We start from the raw sequence: 15,386 nt of genomic DNA, 5'->3' as shown, positions 1-15,386 counted from the left end.
GGGGCTGGGGCTGGGTGCAGGGGAAGTTGCGTCAGGGCTACCAGGGAGGAGGAGGGTTGGGTGAGGGGCGAACTCTGCAGAAACTTCTTTGCTCCTCTGATAGGCATTTGAAAACCTGGCTTGGGTCAGGCACAGGACCCCCACCCACCGAATCCCAGGTGTTCTTTGATTTCCCTTGGCATTGACCGAAGGGTCACTTGTTCCCGCCTTCCACTGGCCCATACCTGGACACCACCGTTTGTTTCGCCGTCTCCCGATATGCCTCCGGTGACACACATTCACACCATGTGCAGTGGGATACGCCAGTGCCACTCGTGGTCTCATGGTCTCCACCTCGGATTCGGCCCTGTTCCTGCCCGCACGTGTCCTGAAAAGCGCGGTCGGCTTTCCGGAGCCCCAGGGCTTTTAGAAGCGGGGCAGGCCCCTGCTCTTTCGAAGGAGGAGGGAGGCAGAGGGCTGTTGGATCAGTGAAGGTTCAGTTGACGCTGCGCCTTGAGACCTATGGGATCATTCTGTGCTGCAGCGAGGCCCTGCCTGCCTCACCAGATGTGGTGAGCCCGTCCTATCTCACTGGGAGGGGGCCCAAATCGGATCTGAACGGGAGTCCCCAGAACACAGCAGGCGTCCTGAAGCTCCCCTTCCCTCGGTGGAAGTCGGCTCAAGGGGATCCTGAGGGCGGACTGCTGGGGGGTTTGTCCCTGGGACAGTGAACCGGCGGCCCCCTCTGCCACGGCGTCCCAAGCTGGACCCCGTATCCACACGCCGCCACGGCTGCAGCGGGAGCCTCGCTGCAGCCGCGCAGAGGGGGCATTATTTAAAGGGGACGCAGCCTGACTGCCAGGAGCGGAGCGCTAGTCGGTCCAGCCAATGCGCATGCGCGAGGGGCGAGCGGCTTCTGCCGTCACAGTGCTTCCCACGGTTGTCTTAGAAACCGGTCCCTGAGGCTCGGCAAATCAGGAGCCCTCCGCGGCAGTGCTTGGGTGGCGGGGCTCTGAGGCTCCGGCCTGACATCTCTACGGGGTCGACGGGAACGTCTCCGGTTGGCAGGATTCGCAAAGGGCCGACCAGGATGAGGAAACCCCAGGCGGAGTCCGGGGGAAGCAGCACGGCATTCCAGCCTCAGGCCTGCCCGGACGCTGTTGGGGTGAGTCTCCCCAAAAGTCGTGCCGCCGTCATCTCGAGGACAGGTCGGCCTGCGTGACCCTGGGCTGTTCTCTCACCCGAGGGTCGTTCTCGTCGACAGCAGAACCCCGCAGCCTCAGAGGTTGCCTGGAGGGGTGTGTTTCAATGTCTCTGCTGTATGACTCTCTCTGTGTGTGTGTGTGTTTGTGTGTGTGTGTGTGTGTGTGTGTGTGTGTGTGTGTGTGTGTCTCCCATTCTCTCTTCTCTCTCTGTCTCTCAGTCTCTGTGTCTTTCTTTCCCTCTCTCTGTCGGTTAGTGTGTGTGTGCCCTTGTGCAAAGATGACTTCCCAGTGCGTCAGGGACACACTTCCTACAGATCCGTGTCCTGATTGTATCTCTCTTCAAGCGTCTTTCTGCTTCATTGGGCAGGTCTCATGACCCTGGATTTCTTGGCTTCCATACGTGTCTCAGACAGGGAAGCTTCCTTGTTCTCCAGGTTTCTCCTCATGGGTGGGTGGATTGCCTAGAATGAGCGCTAGGCGACCGTGACTGGCGTTGTCTTCTAGGATAGGTGCTGTCGCATTTCCTCTGCACTTTCTGTCTCATTGTTGAGGGACATCCTCTCCTCTGCTCCTGTTCGGACTGACTCCCTTGATGTTGTGGCCGAAACGAATGTCAGGGAACCAGAGGGACTGGGCTGGGGCTGGGGCTGGGGCTGGGGCTGGGGCTGGGGCTGGGGCTGGGGCTGGGGCTGGGTGCAGGGGAAGTTGTGTCAGGGCTACCAGGGAGGAGGAGGGTTGCGGGTGGGGCGAATTCTGCAGAAACTTCTTTGCTCCTCTGATAGGCATTTGAAAACCTGGCTTGGGTCAGGCACAGGGCCCCCACCCACCGAATCCCAGGTGTTTTTTGATTTCCCTTGGCATTGACCGAATGGTCACTTGTTCCCCCCTTCCACTGGCACATACCTGGACACCACCGTTTGTTTCGCCGTCTCCCGATACGCCCCCGGTGACACACATTCACACCATGTGCTGTGGGATACGCCAGTGCCACGCGTGGTCACATGGTCTCCACCTCGGATTCGCCCCTGTTCCTGCCCGCACGTGTCCTGTAAAGCGCGGTCGGCTTTCCGGAGCCCCAGGGCTTATAGAAGCGGGGCAGGCCATTGCTCTTTCGAAGGAGGAGGGAGGCAGAGGGCTGATGGATCAGTGAAGTTTCAGCTCACGCTGCGCCTTGAGACCTATGGGATCATTCTGTGCTGCAGCGGGGCCCTGCCTGCCTCACCACATGTGATGAGCCCATCCTATCTCACTGGGAGGGGGACAAAATCGGATATGAACGGGAGTCCCCAGAACACAGCAGGCGTCCTGAAGCTCCCCTTCCCTCGGTGGAAGTCGGCTCAAGGGGATCCTGAGGGCGGGACTGCTGGGGGTTTGGCCCTGGGACAGGGAACCGGCGGCCCCCTCTCCCACGGCGTCTCAAGCTGGACCCCGTATCCACACGACGCCGCGGCTGCAGCGGGAGCCTCGCTGCAGCCCTGCAGAGGGTTCATTATTTAAAGGGGACGCAGCCTGACTGGCAGGAGCGGAGCGCGATTCGATCCAGCCAATGCGCATGCGCGAGGCGCGAGCGGCTCCTGCCGTCACAGTGCTTCCCACGGTTGTCTTAGAAACCGGTCCCTGAGGCTCGGCAAAGCAGGAGCCCTCCGCGGCAGTGCTTGGGTGGCGGGGCTCTGAGGCTCCGGCCTGACATCTCTACGGGGTCCACGGGAACGTCTCCGGATACCAGGAGTCGCAAAGGGCCGACCAGGATGTGGAAACCCCAGGCGGAGTCCGGGGGAAGCAGCACGGCATCACAGCCTCAGGCCTGCCCGGACGCTGTTGGGGTGAGTCTCCCCAAAAGTCGTGCCGCCGTCATCTCGAGGACAGGTCGGCCTGCGTGCCCCTGGGCTGTTCTCTCACCCGAGGGTCGTTCTCGTCGAGAGCAGAACCCCGCAGCCTCAGGGGTTGCCTGGAGGGGTGTGTTTCAATGCCTTTGCTGGATGACTCTGTGTGTGTGTGTGTGTGTGAGTGTGTGTGTGTGTGTCCCATTCTCTCTTCTCTCTCTGTCTCTCAGTCTCTGTGTCTTTCTTTCCCTCTCTCTGTCGGTTAGTGTGTGTGTGCCCTTGTGCGTGTGTGTCTTTGGACGAATGTGCCCTGTGCACCACAAAGCGATTTCTGGCATGTCGGCCTGTCTTTGCTGAGCCTCTTTCTGCGTCTCTGCCTGGGTCATGAGGCCGGTTGTCAATCGTTTTCGCCGCCGCGGATCCGCTTTGGGTGTGTGAAGGCCTGGCCCACGTGAGGAGATGCATCGGTCCCGGAGCAATTGAAATCTCATGCCCATCATGAGCTGCCTCTTTTCTAAGATCAAGATGACCACACAGCAACCAAGGAAAAGAGCCCCACAGGAGCTCTTTGTCCTGCAGTAGGGGAGCAGAACCACATCAGAGAAGATGGTTGTATCTTTTCACGGCTCTTCTCTGAGGAAAGAAGCCACACCACGATACCGTGTAGAAGAAGAAGCCGGGAATGGGAGATGGCAACAATCCCTGTCCCTGGAATGCTGGCCTCTCTGGACAAGCCACCCTTTTGGAACCCCTCCCCTTATGCCCCTGGCGGTGGCACGGCGCTGTATCCTGCCGGGGCTCTGGCCTCTGCTCTATCCTTCCTCTTGCTCTGCCTCACGTGTTTCTCAGGGGCCTGGATGCCTCTCGCTCTGGCCAAATGTCTTCAACAAAGATGACTTCCCAGTGCGTCAGGGACACACTTCCTGCAGATCCGTGTCATGATTGTATCTCTCTCCAAACGTCTTTCTGCTTCATTGGGCAGGTCTCATGACCCTGGATTTCTTGGCTTCCATACGTGTCTCAGACCGGGAAGCTTCCTTGTTCTCCAGGTTTCTCCTCATGGGTGGGTGGATAGCCGAGAATGAGCGCTAGGCGAGCGTGACTGGCCTTGTCTTCTAGGACAGGTGGTGTCGCATTTCCTCTGCACTTCCTGTCTCATTCTTGAGGGACCTCCTGTCCTCTGCTCCTGGGTGGACTGACTCCCTTGATGTTGTGGCCGAAACGAATGTCTGGGAACCAGAGGGACTGGGCTGGGGCTGGGGCTGGGGCTGGCGCTGGGGCTGCGGCTGGGTGCAGGGGAAGTTGCGTCAGGGCTACCAGGGAGGAGGAGGGTTGGGTGAGGGGCGAATTCTGCAGAAACTTCTTTGCTCCTCTGATAGGCATTTGAAAACCTGGCTTGGGTCAGGCACAGGACCCCCACCCACCGAATCCCAGGTGTTCTTTGATTTCCCTTGGCATTGACCGAAGGGTCACTTGTTCCCGCCTTCCACTGGCCCATACCTGGACACCACCGTTTGTTTCGCCGTCTCCCGATATGCCTCCGGTGACACACATTCACACCATGTGCAGTGGGATACGCCAGTGCCACTCGTGGTCTCATGGTCTCCACCTCGGATTCGGCCCTGTTCCTGCCCGCACGTGTCCTGAAAAGCGCGGTCGGCTTTCCGGAGCCCCAGGGCTTTTAGAAGCGGGGCAGGCCCCTGCTCTTTCGAAGGAGGAGGGAGGCAGAGGGCTGTTGGATCAGTGAAGGTTCAGTTGACGCTGCGCCTTGAGACCTATGGGATCATTCTGTGCTGCAGCGAGGCCCTGCCTGCCTCACCAGATGTGGTGAGCCCATCCTATCTCACTGGGAGGGGGCCCAAATCGGATCTGAACGGGAGTCCCCAGAACACAGCACGCGTCCTGAAGCTCCCCTTCCCTCGGTGGAAGTCGGCTCAAGGGGATCCTGAGGGCGGACTGCTGGGGGGTTTGTCCCTGGGACAGTGAACCGGCGGCCCCCTCTGCCACGGCGTCCCAAGCTGGACCCCGTATCCACACGCCGCCACGGCTGCAGCGGGAGCCTCGCTGCAGCCGCGCAGAGGGGGCTTTATTTAAAGGGGACGCAGCCTGACTGCCAGGAGCGGAGCGCTAGTCGGTCCAGCCAATGCGCATGCGCGAGGGGCGAGCGGCTTCTGCCGTCACAGTGCTTCCCACGGTTGTCTTAGAAACCGGTCCCTGAGGCTCGGCAAATCAGGAGCCCTCCGCGGCAGTGCTTGGGTGGCGGGGCTCTGAGGCTCCGGCCTGACATCTCTACGGGGTCGACGGGAACGTCTCCGGTTGGCAGGATTCGCAAAGGGCCGACCAGGATGAGGAAACCCCAGGCGGAGTCCGGGGGAAGCAGCACGGCATTCCAGCCTCAGGCCTGCCCGGACGCTGTTGGGGTGAGTCTCCCCAAAAGTCGTGCCGCCGTCATCTCGAGGACAGGTCGGCCTGCGTGCCCCTGGGCTGTTCTCTCACCCGAGGGTCGTTCTCGTCGGCAGCAGAACCCCGCAGCCTCAGAGGTTGCCTGGAGGGGTGTGTTTCAATGTCTCTGCTGTATGACTCTCTCTCTGTGTGTGTGTGTGTGTGTGTGTGTGTGTGTGTGTGTCTCCCATTCTCTCTTCTCTCTCTGTCTCTCAGTCTCTGTGTCTTTCTTTCCCTCTCTCTGTCGGTTAGTGTGTGTGTGCCCTTGTGCAAAGATGACTTCCCAGTGCGTCAGGGACACACTTCCTGCAGATCCGTGTCCTGATTGTATCTCTCTTCAAGCGTCTTTCTGCTTCATTGGGCAGGTCTCATGACCCTGGATTTCTTGGCTTCCATACGTGTCTCAGACAGGGAAGCTTCCTTGTTCTCCAGGTTTCTCCTCATGGGTGGGTGGATTGCCTAGAATGAGCGCTAGGCGACCGTGACTGGCGTTGTCTTCTAGGATAGGTGCTGTCGCATTTCCTCTGCACTTTCTGTCTCATTGTTGAGGGACATCCTCTCCTCTGCTCCTGTTCGGACTGACTCCCTTGATGTTGTGGCCGAAACGAATGTCAGGGAACCAGAGGGACTGGGCTGGGGCTGGGGCTGGGGCTGGGGCTGGGGCTGGGGCTGGGGCTGGGGCTGGGGCTGGGTGCAGGGGAAGTTGTGTCAGGGCTACCAGGGAGGAGGAGGGTTGCGGGTGGGGCGAATTCTGCAGAAACTTCTTTGCTCCTCTGATAGGCATTTGAAAACCTGGCTTGGGTCAGGCACAGGGCCCCCACCCACCGAATCCCAGGTGTTTTTTGATTTCCCTTGGCATTGACCGAATGGTCACTTGTTCCCCCCTTCCACTGGCACATACCTGGACACCACCGTTTGTTTCGCCGTCTCCCGATACGCCCCCGGTGACACACATTCACACCATGTGCTGTGGGATACGCCAGTGCCACGCGTGGTCACATGGTCTCCACCTCGGATTCGCCCCTGTTCCTGCCCGCACGTGTCCTGTAAAGCGCGGTCGGCTTTCCGGAGCCCCAGGGCTTATAGAAGCGGGGCAGGCCATTGCTCTTTCGAAGGAGGAGGGAGGCAGAGGGCTGATGGATCAGTGAAGTTTCAGCTCACGCTGCGCCTTGAGACCTATGGGATCATTCTGTGCTGCAGCGGGGCCCTGCCTGCCTCACCACATGTGATGAGCCCATCCTATCTCACTGGGAGGGGGACAAAATCGGATATGAACGGGAGTCCCCAGAACACAGCAGGCGTCCTGAAGCTCCCCTTCCCTCGGTGGAAGTCGGCTCAAGGGGATCCTGAGGGCGGGACTGCTGGGGGTTTGGCCCTGGGACAGGGAACCGGCGGCCCCCTCTCCCACGGCGTCCCAAGCTGGACCCCGTATCCACACGCCGCCGCGGCTGCAGCGGGAGCCTCGCTGCAGCCCTGCAGAGGGTTCATTATTTAAAGGGGACGCAGCCTGACTGGCAGGAGCGGAGCGCGATTCGATCCAGCCAATGCGCATGCGCGAGGCGCGAGCGGCTCCTGCCGTCACAGTGCTTCCCACGGTTGTCTTAGAAACCGGTCCCTGAGGCTCGGCAAAGCAGGAGCCCTCCGCGGCAGTGCTTGGGTGGCGGGGCTCTGAGGCTCCGGCCTGACATCTCTACGGGGTCCACGGGAACGTCTCCGGATACCAGGAGTCGCAAAGGGCCGACCAGGATGTGGAAACCCCAGGCGGAGTCCGGAGGAAGCAGCACGGCATCACAGCCTCAGGCCTGCCCGGACGCTGTTGGGGTGAGTCTCCCCAAAAGTCGTGCCGCCGTCATCTCGAGGACAGGTCGGCCTGCGTGCCCCTGGGCTGTTCTCTCACCCGAGGGTCGTTCTCGTCGAGAGCAGAACCCCGCAGCCTCAGGGGTTGCCTGGAGGGGTGTGTTTCAATGCCTTTGCTGGATGACTCTGTGTGTGTGTGTGTGTGTGTGTGTGTGTGTGTGTGTCCCATTCTCTCTTCTCTCTCTGTCTCTCAGTCTCTGTGTCTTTCTTTCCCTCTCTCTGTCGGTTAGTGTGTGTGTGCCCTTGTGCGTGTGTGTCTTTGGACGAATGTGCCCTGTGCACCACAAAGCGATTTCTGGCATGTCGGCCTGTCTTTGCTGAGCCTCTTTCTGCGTCTCTGCCTGGGTCATGAGGCCGGTTGTCAATCGTTTTCGCCGCCGCGGATCCGCTTTGGGTGTGTGAAGGCCTGGCCCACGTGAGGAGATGCATCGGTCCCGGAGCAATTGAAATCTCATGCCCATCATGAGCTGCCTCTTTTCTAAGATCAAGATGACCACACAGCAACCAAGGAAAAGAGCCCCACAGGAGCTCTTTGTCCTGCAGTAGGGGAGCAGAACCACATCAGAGAAGATGGTTGTATCTTTTCACGGCTCTTCTCTGAGGAATGAAGCCACACCACGATACCGTGTAGAAGAAGAAGCCGGGAATGGGAGATGGCAACAATCCCTGTCCCTGGAATGCTGGCCTCTCTGGACAAGCCACCCTTTTGGAACCCCTCCCCTTATGCCCCTGGCGGTGGCACGGCGCTGTATCCTGCCGGGGCTCTGGCCTCTGCTCTATCCTTCCTCTTGCTCTGCCTCACGTGTTTCTCAGGGGCCTGGATGCCTCTCGCTCTGGCCAAATGTCTTCAACAAAGATGACTTCCCAGTGCGTCAGGGACACACTTCCTGCAGATCCGTGTCATGATTGTATCTCTCTCCAAACGTCTTTCTGCTTCATTGGGCAGGTCTCATGACCCTGGATTTCTTGGCTTCCATACGTGTCTCAGACCGGGAAGCTTCCTTGTTCTCCAGGTTTCTCCTCATGGGTGGGTGGATAGCCGAGAATGAGCGCTAGGTGAGCGTGACTGGCCTTGTCTTCTAGGACAGGTGGTGTCGCATTTCCTCTGCACTTCCTGTCTCATTCTTGAGGGACCTCCTGTCCTCTGCTCCTGGGTGGACTGACTCCCTTGATGTTGTGGCCGAAACGAATGTCTGGGAACCAGAGGGACTGGGCTGGGGCTGGGGCTGGGGCTGGCGCTGGGGCTGCGGCTGGGTGCAGGGGAAGTTGCGTCAGGGCTACCAGGGAGGAGGAGGGTTGGGTGAGGGGCGAATTCTGCAGAAACTTCTTTGCTCCTCTGATAGGCATTTGAAAACCTGGCTTGGGTCAGGCACAGGACCCCCACCCACCGAATCCCAGGTGTTCTTTGATTTCCCTTGGCATTGACCGAAGGGTCACTTGTTCCCGCCTTCCACTGGCCCATACCTGGACACCACCGTTTGTTTCGCCGTCTCCCGATATGCCTCCGGTGACACACATTCACACCATGTGCAGTGGGATACGCCAGTGCCACTCGTGGTCTCATGGTCTCCACCTCGGATTCGGCCCTGTTCCTGCCCGCACGTGTCCTGAAAAGCGCGGTCGGCTTTCCGGAGCCCCAGGGCTTTTAGAAGCGGGGCAGGCCCCTGCTCTTTCGAAGGAGGAGGGAGGCAGAGGGCTGTTGGATCAGTGAAGGTTCAGTTGACGCTGCGCCTTGAGACCTATGGGATCATTCTGTGCTGCAGCGAGGCCCTGCCTGCCTCACCAGATGTGGTGAGCCCATCCTATCTCACTGGGAGGGGGCCCAAATCGGATCTGAACGGGAGTCCCCAGAACACAGCACGCGTCCTGAAGCTCCCCTTCCCTCGGTGGAAGTCGGCTCAAGGGGATCCTGAGGGCGGACTGCTGGGGGGTTTGTCCCTGGGACAGTGAACCGGCGGCCCCCTCTGCCACGGCGTCCCAAGCTGGACCCCGTATCCACACGCCGCCACGGCTGCAGCGGGAGCCTCGCTGCAGCCGCGCAGAGGGGGCTTTATTTAAAGGGGACGCAGCCTGACTGCCAGGAGCGGAGCGCTAGTCGGTCCAGCCAATGCGCATGCGCGAGGGGCGAGCGGCTTCTGCCGTCACAGTGCTTCCCACGGTTGTCTTAGAAACCGGTCCCTGAGGCTCGGCAAATCAGGAGCCCTCCGCGGCAGTGCTTGGGTGGCGGGGCTCTGAGGCTCCGGCCTGACATCTCTACGGGGTCGACGGGAACGTCTCCGGTTGGCAGGATTCGCAAAGGGCCGACCAGGATGAGGAAACCCCAGGCGGAGTCCGGGGGAAGCAGCACGGCATTCCAGCCTCAGGCCTGCCCGGACGCTGTTGGGGTGAGTCTCCCCAAAAGTCGTGCCGCCGTCATCTCGAGGACAGGTCGGCCTGCGTGCCCCTGGGCTGTTCTCTCACCCGAGGGTCGTTCTCGTCGGCAGCAGAACCCCGCAGCCTCAGAGGTTGCCTGGAGGGGTGTGTTTCAATGTCTCTGCTGTATGACTCTCTCTCTGTGTGTGTGTGTGTGTGTGTGTGTGTGTGTGTGTGTCTCCCATTCTCTCTTCTCTCTCTGTCTCTCAGTCTCTGTGTCTTTCTTTCCCTCTCTCTGTCGGTTAGTGTGTGTGTGCCCTTGTGCAAAGATGACTTCCCAGTGCGTCAGGGACACACTTCCTGCAGATCCGTGTCCTGATTGTATCTCTCTTCAAGCGTCTTTCTGCTTCATTGGGCAGGTCTCATGACCCTGGATTTCTTGGCTTCCATACGTGTCTCAGACAGGGAAGCTTCCTTGTTCTCCAGGTTTCTCCTCATGGGTGGGTGGATTGCCTAGAATGAGCGCTAGGCGACCGTGACTGGCGTTGTCTTCTAGGATAGGTGCTGTCGCATTTCCTCTGCACTTTCTGTCTCATTGTTGAGGGACATCCTCTCCTCTGCTCCTGTTCGGACTGACTCCCTTGATGTTGTGGCCGAAACGAATGTCAGGGAACCAGAGGGACTGGGCTGGGGCTGGGGCTGGGGCTGGGGCTGGGGCTGGGGCTGGGGCTGGGGCTGGGGCTGGGTGCAGGGGAAGTTGTGTCAGGGCTACCAGGGAGGAGGAGGGTTGCGGGTGGGGCGAATTCTGCAGAAACTTCTTTGCTCCTCTGATAGGCATTTGAAAACCTGGCTTGGGTCAGGCACAGGGCCCCCACCCACCGAATCCCAGGTGTTTTTTGATTTCCCTTGGCATTGACCGAATGGTCACTTGTTCCCCCCTTCCACTGGCACATACCTGGACACCACCGTTTGTTTCGCCGTCTCCCGATACGCCCCCGGTGACACACATTCACACCATGTGCTGTGGGATACGCCAGTGCCACGCGTGGTCACATGGTCTCCACCTCGGATTCGCCCCTGTTCCTGCCCGCACGTGTCCTGTAAAGCGCGGTCGGCTTTCCGGAGCCCCAGGGCTTATAGAAGCGGGGCAGGCCATTGCTCTTTCGAAGGAGGAGGGAGGCAGAGGGCTGATGGATCAGTGAAGTTTCAGCTCACGCTGCGCCTTGAGACCTATGGGATCATTCTGTGCTGCAGCGGGGCCCTGCCTGCCTCACCACATGTGATGAGCCCATCCTATCTCACTGGGAGGGGGACAAAATCGGATATGAACGGGAGTCCCCAGAACACAGCAGGCGTCCTGAAGCTCCCCTTCCCTCGGTGGAAGTCGGCTCAAGGGGATCCTGAGGGCGGGACTGCTGGGGGTTTGGCCCTGGGACAGGGAACCGGCGGCCCCCTCTCCCACGGCGTCCCAAGCTGGACCCCGTATCCACACGCCGCCGCGGCTGCAGCGGGAGCCTCGCTGCAGCCCTGCAGAGGGTTCATTATTTAAAGGGGACGCAGCCTGACTGGCAGGAGCGGAGCGCGATTCGATCCAGCCAATGCGCATGCGCGAGGCGCGAGCGGCTCCTGCCGTCACAGTGCTTCCCACGGTTGTCTTAGAAACCGGTCCCTGAGGCTCGGCAAAGCAGGAGCCCTCCGCGGCAGTGCTTGGGTGGCGGGGCTCTGAGGCTCCGGCCTGACATCTCTACGGGGTCCACGGGAACGTCTCCGGATACCAGGAGTCGCAAAGGGCCGACCAGGATGTGGAAACCCCAGGCGGAGTCCGGAGGAAGCAGCACGGCATCACAGCCTCAGGCCTGCCCGGACGCTGTTGGGGTGAGTCTCCCCAAAAGTCGTGCCGCCGTCATCTCGAGGACAGGTCGGCCTGCGTGCCCCTGGGCTGTTCTCTCACCCGAGGGTCGTTCTCGTCGAGAGCAGAACCCCGCAGCCTCAGGGGTTGCCTGGAGGGGTGTGTTTCAATGCCTTTGCTGGATGACTCTGTGTGTGTGTGTGTGTGTGTGTGTGTGTGTGTGTGTGTGTCCCATTCTCTCTTCTCTCTCTGTCTCTCAGTCTCTGTGTCTTTCTTTCCCTCTCTCTGTCGGTTAGTGTGTGTGTGCCCTTGTGCGTGTGTGTCTTTGGACGAATGTGCCCTGTGCACCACAAAGCGATTTCTGGCATGTCGGCCTGTCTTTGCTGAGCCTCTTTCTGCGTCTCTGCCTGGGTCATGAGGCCGGTTGTCAATCGTTTTCGCCGCCGCGGATCCGCTTTGGGTGTGTGAAGGCCTGGCCCACGTGAGGAGATGCATCGGTCCCGGAGCAATTGAAATCTCATGCCCATCATGAGCTGCCTCTTTTCTAAGATCAAGATGACCACACAGCAACCAAGGAAAAGAGCCCCACAGGAGCTCTTTGTCCTGCAGTAGGGGAGCAGAACCACATCAGAGAAGATGGTTGTATCTTTTCACGGCTCTTCTCTGAGGAATGAAGCCACACCACGATACCGTGTAGAAGAAGAAGCCGGGAATGGGAGATGGCAACAATCCCTGTCCCTGGAATGCTGGCCTCTCTGGACAAGCCACCCTTTTGGAACCCCTCCCCTTATGCCCCTGGCGGTGGCACGGCGCTGTATCCTGCCGGGGCTCTGGCCTCTGCTCTATCCTTCCTCTTGCTCTGCCTCACGTGTTTCTCAGGGGCCTGGATGCCTCTCGCTCTGGCCAAATGTCTTCAACAAAGATGACTTCCCAGTGCGTCAGGGACACACTTCCTGCAGATCCGTGTCATGATTGTATCTCTCTCCAAACGTCTTTCTGCTTCATTGGGCAGGTCTCATGACCCTGGATTTCTTGGCTTCCATACGTGTCTCAGACCGGGAAGCTTCCTTGTTCTCCAGGTTTCTCCTCATGGGTGGGTGGATAGCCGAGAATGAGCGCTAGGTGAGCGTGACTGGCCTTGTCTTCTAGGACAGGTGGTGTCGCATTTCCTCTGCACTTCCTGTCTCATTCTTGAGGGACCTCCTGTCCTCTGCTCCTGGGTGGACTGACTCCCTTGATGTTGTGGCCGAAACGAATGTCTGGGAACCAGAGGGACTGGGCTGGGGCTGGGGCTGGGGCTGGCGCTGGGGCTGCGGCTGGGTGCAGGGGAAGTTGCGTCAGGGCTACCAGGGAGGAGGAGGGTTGGGTGAGGGGCGAATTCTGCAGAAACTTCTTTGCTCCTCTGATAGGCATTTGAAAACCTGGCTTGGGTCAGGCACAGGACCCCCACCCACCGAATCCCAGGTGTTCTTTGATTTCCCTTGGCATTGACCGAAGGGTCACTTGTTCCCGCCTTCCACTGGCCCATACCTGGACACCACCGTTTGTTTCGCCGTCTCCCGATATGCCTCCGGTGACACACATTCACACCATGTGCAGTGGGATACGCCAGTGCCACTCGTGGTCTCATGGTCTCCACCTCGGATTCGGCCCTGTTCCTGCCCGCACGTGTCCTGAAAAGCGCGGTCGGCTTTCCGGAGCCCCAGGGCTTTTAGAAGCGGGGCAGGCCCCTGCTCTTTCGAAGGAGGAGGGAGGCAGAGGGCTGTTGGATCAGTGAAGGTTCAGTTGACGCTGCGCCTTGAGACCTATGGGATCATTCTGTGCTGCAGCGAGGCCCTGCCTGCCTCACCAGATGTGGTGAGCCCATCCTATCTCACTGGGAGGGGGCCCAAATCGGATCTGAACGGGAGTCCCCAGAACACAGCACGCGTCCTGAAGCTCCCCTTCCCTCGGTGGAAGTCGGCTCAAGGGGATCCTGAGGGCGGACTGCTGGGGGGTTTGTCCCTGGGACAGTGAACCGGCGGCCCCCTCTGCCACGGCGTCCCAAGCTGGACCCCGTATCCACACGCCGCCACGGCTGCAGCGGGAGCCTCGCTGCAGCCGCGCAGAGGGGGCTTTATTTAAAGGGGACGCAGCCTGACTGCCAGGAGCGGAGCGCTAGTCGGTCCAGCCAATGCGCATGCGCGAGGGGCGAGCGGCTTCTGCCGTCACAGTGCTTCCCACGGTTGTCTTAGAAACCGGTCCCTGAGGCTCGGCAAATCAGGAGCCCTCCGCGGCAGTGCTTGGGTGGCGGGGCTCTGAGGCTCCGGCCTGACATCTCTACGGGGTCGACGGGAACGTCTCCGGTTGGCAGGATTCGCAAAGGGCCGACCAGGATGAGGAAACCCCAGGCGGAGTCCGGGGGAAGCAGCACGGCATTCCAGCCTCAGGCCTGCCCGGACGCTGTTGGGGTGAGTCTCCCCAAAAGTCGTGCCGCCGTCATCTCGAGGACAGGTCGGCCTGCGTGCCCCTGGGCTGTTCTCTCACCCGAGGGTCGTTCTCGTCGGCAGCAGAACCCCGCAGCCTCAGAGGTTGCCTGGAGGGGTGTGTTTCAATGTCTCTGCTGTATGACTCTCTCTCTGTGTGTGTGTGTGTGTGTGTGTGTGTGTGTGTGTGTCTCCCATTCTCTCTTCTCTCTCTGTCTCTCAGTCTCTGTGTCTTTCTTTCCCTCTCTCTGTCGGTTAGTGTGTGTGTGCCCTTGTGCAAAGATGACTTCCCAGTGCGTCAGGGACACACTTCCTGCAGATCCGTGTCCTGATTGTATCTCTCTTCAAGCGTCTTTCTGCTTCATTGGGCAGGTCTCATGACCCTGGATTTCTTGGCTTCCATACGTGTCTCAGACAGGGAAGCTTCCTTGTTCTCCAGGTTTCTCCTCATGGGTGGGTGGATTGCCTAGAATGAGCGCTAGGCGACCGTGACTGGCGTTGTCTTCTAGGATAGGTGCTGTCGCATTTCCTCTGCACTTTCTGTCTCATTGTTGAGGGACATCCTCTCCTCTGCTCCTGTTCGGACTGACTCCCTTGATGTTGTGGCCGAAACGAATGTCAGGGAACCAGAGGGACTGGGCTGGGGCTGGGGCTGGGGCTGGGGCTGGGGCTGGGGCTGGGGCTGGGGCTGGGGCTGGGTGCAGGGGAAGTTGTGTCAGGGCTACCAGGGAGGAGGAGGGTTGCGGGTGGGGCGAATTCTGCAGAAACTTCTTTGCTCCTCTGATAGGCATTTGAAAACCTGGCTTGGGTCAGGCACAGGGCCCCCACCCACCGAATCCCAGGTGTTTTTTGATTTCCCTTGGCATTGACCGAATGGTCACTTGTTCCCCCCTTCCACTGGCACATACCTGGACACCACCGTTTGTTTCGCCGTCTCCCGATACGCCCCCGGTGACACACATTCACACCATGTGCTGTGGGATACGCCAGTGCCACGCGTGGTCACATGGTCTCCACCTCGGATTCGCCCCTGTTCCTGCCCGCACGTGTCCTGTAAAGCGCGGTCGGCTTTCCGGAGCCCCAGGGCTTATAGAAGCGGGGCAGGCCATTGCTCTTTCGAAGGAGGAGGGAGGCAGAGGGCTGATGGATCAGTGAAGTTTCAGCTCACGCTGCGCCTTGAGACCTATGGGATCATTCTGTGCTGCAGCGGGGCCCTGCCTGCCTCACCACATGTGATGAGCCCATCCTATCTCACTGGGAGGGGGACAAAATCGGATATGAACGGGAGTCCCCAGAACACAGCAGGCGTCCTGAAGCTCCCCTTCCCTCGGTGGAAGTCGGCTCAAGGGGATCCTGAGGGCGGGACTGCTGGGGGTTTGGCCCTGGGACAGGGAACCGGCGGCCCCCTCTCCCA

The 15,386-nt window shown here is 59.9% G+C and overlaps 1 protein-coding gene across 2 annotated transcripts in view; it reads left to right on the top strand.

Moving 5' to 3' along the window:
- Positions 1-15,386, top strand: part of LOC129016779 (uncharacterized) — a 59,713-nt gene that overhangs the window by 20,414 nt on the left and 23,913 nt on the right. The window lies entirely within an intron of this gene.

Source organism: Pongo pygmaeus, chromosome 19 (assembly GCF_028885625.2).
Source record: "Pongo pygmaeus isolate AG05252 chromosome 19, NHGRI_mPonPyg2-v2.0_pri, whole genome shotgun sequence".
In the NCBI taxonomy this organism is placed as follows: domain Eukaryota; kingdom Metazoa; phylum Chordata; class Mammalia; order Primates; family Hominidae; genus Pongo; species Pongo pygmaeus.
Note: the sequence above shows the minus strand (reverse complement) of the source record. Positions and strands in the feature narration are given on the sequence as shown.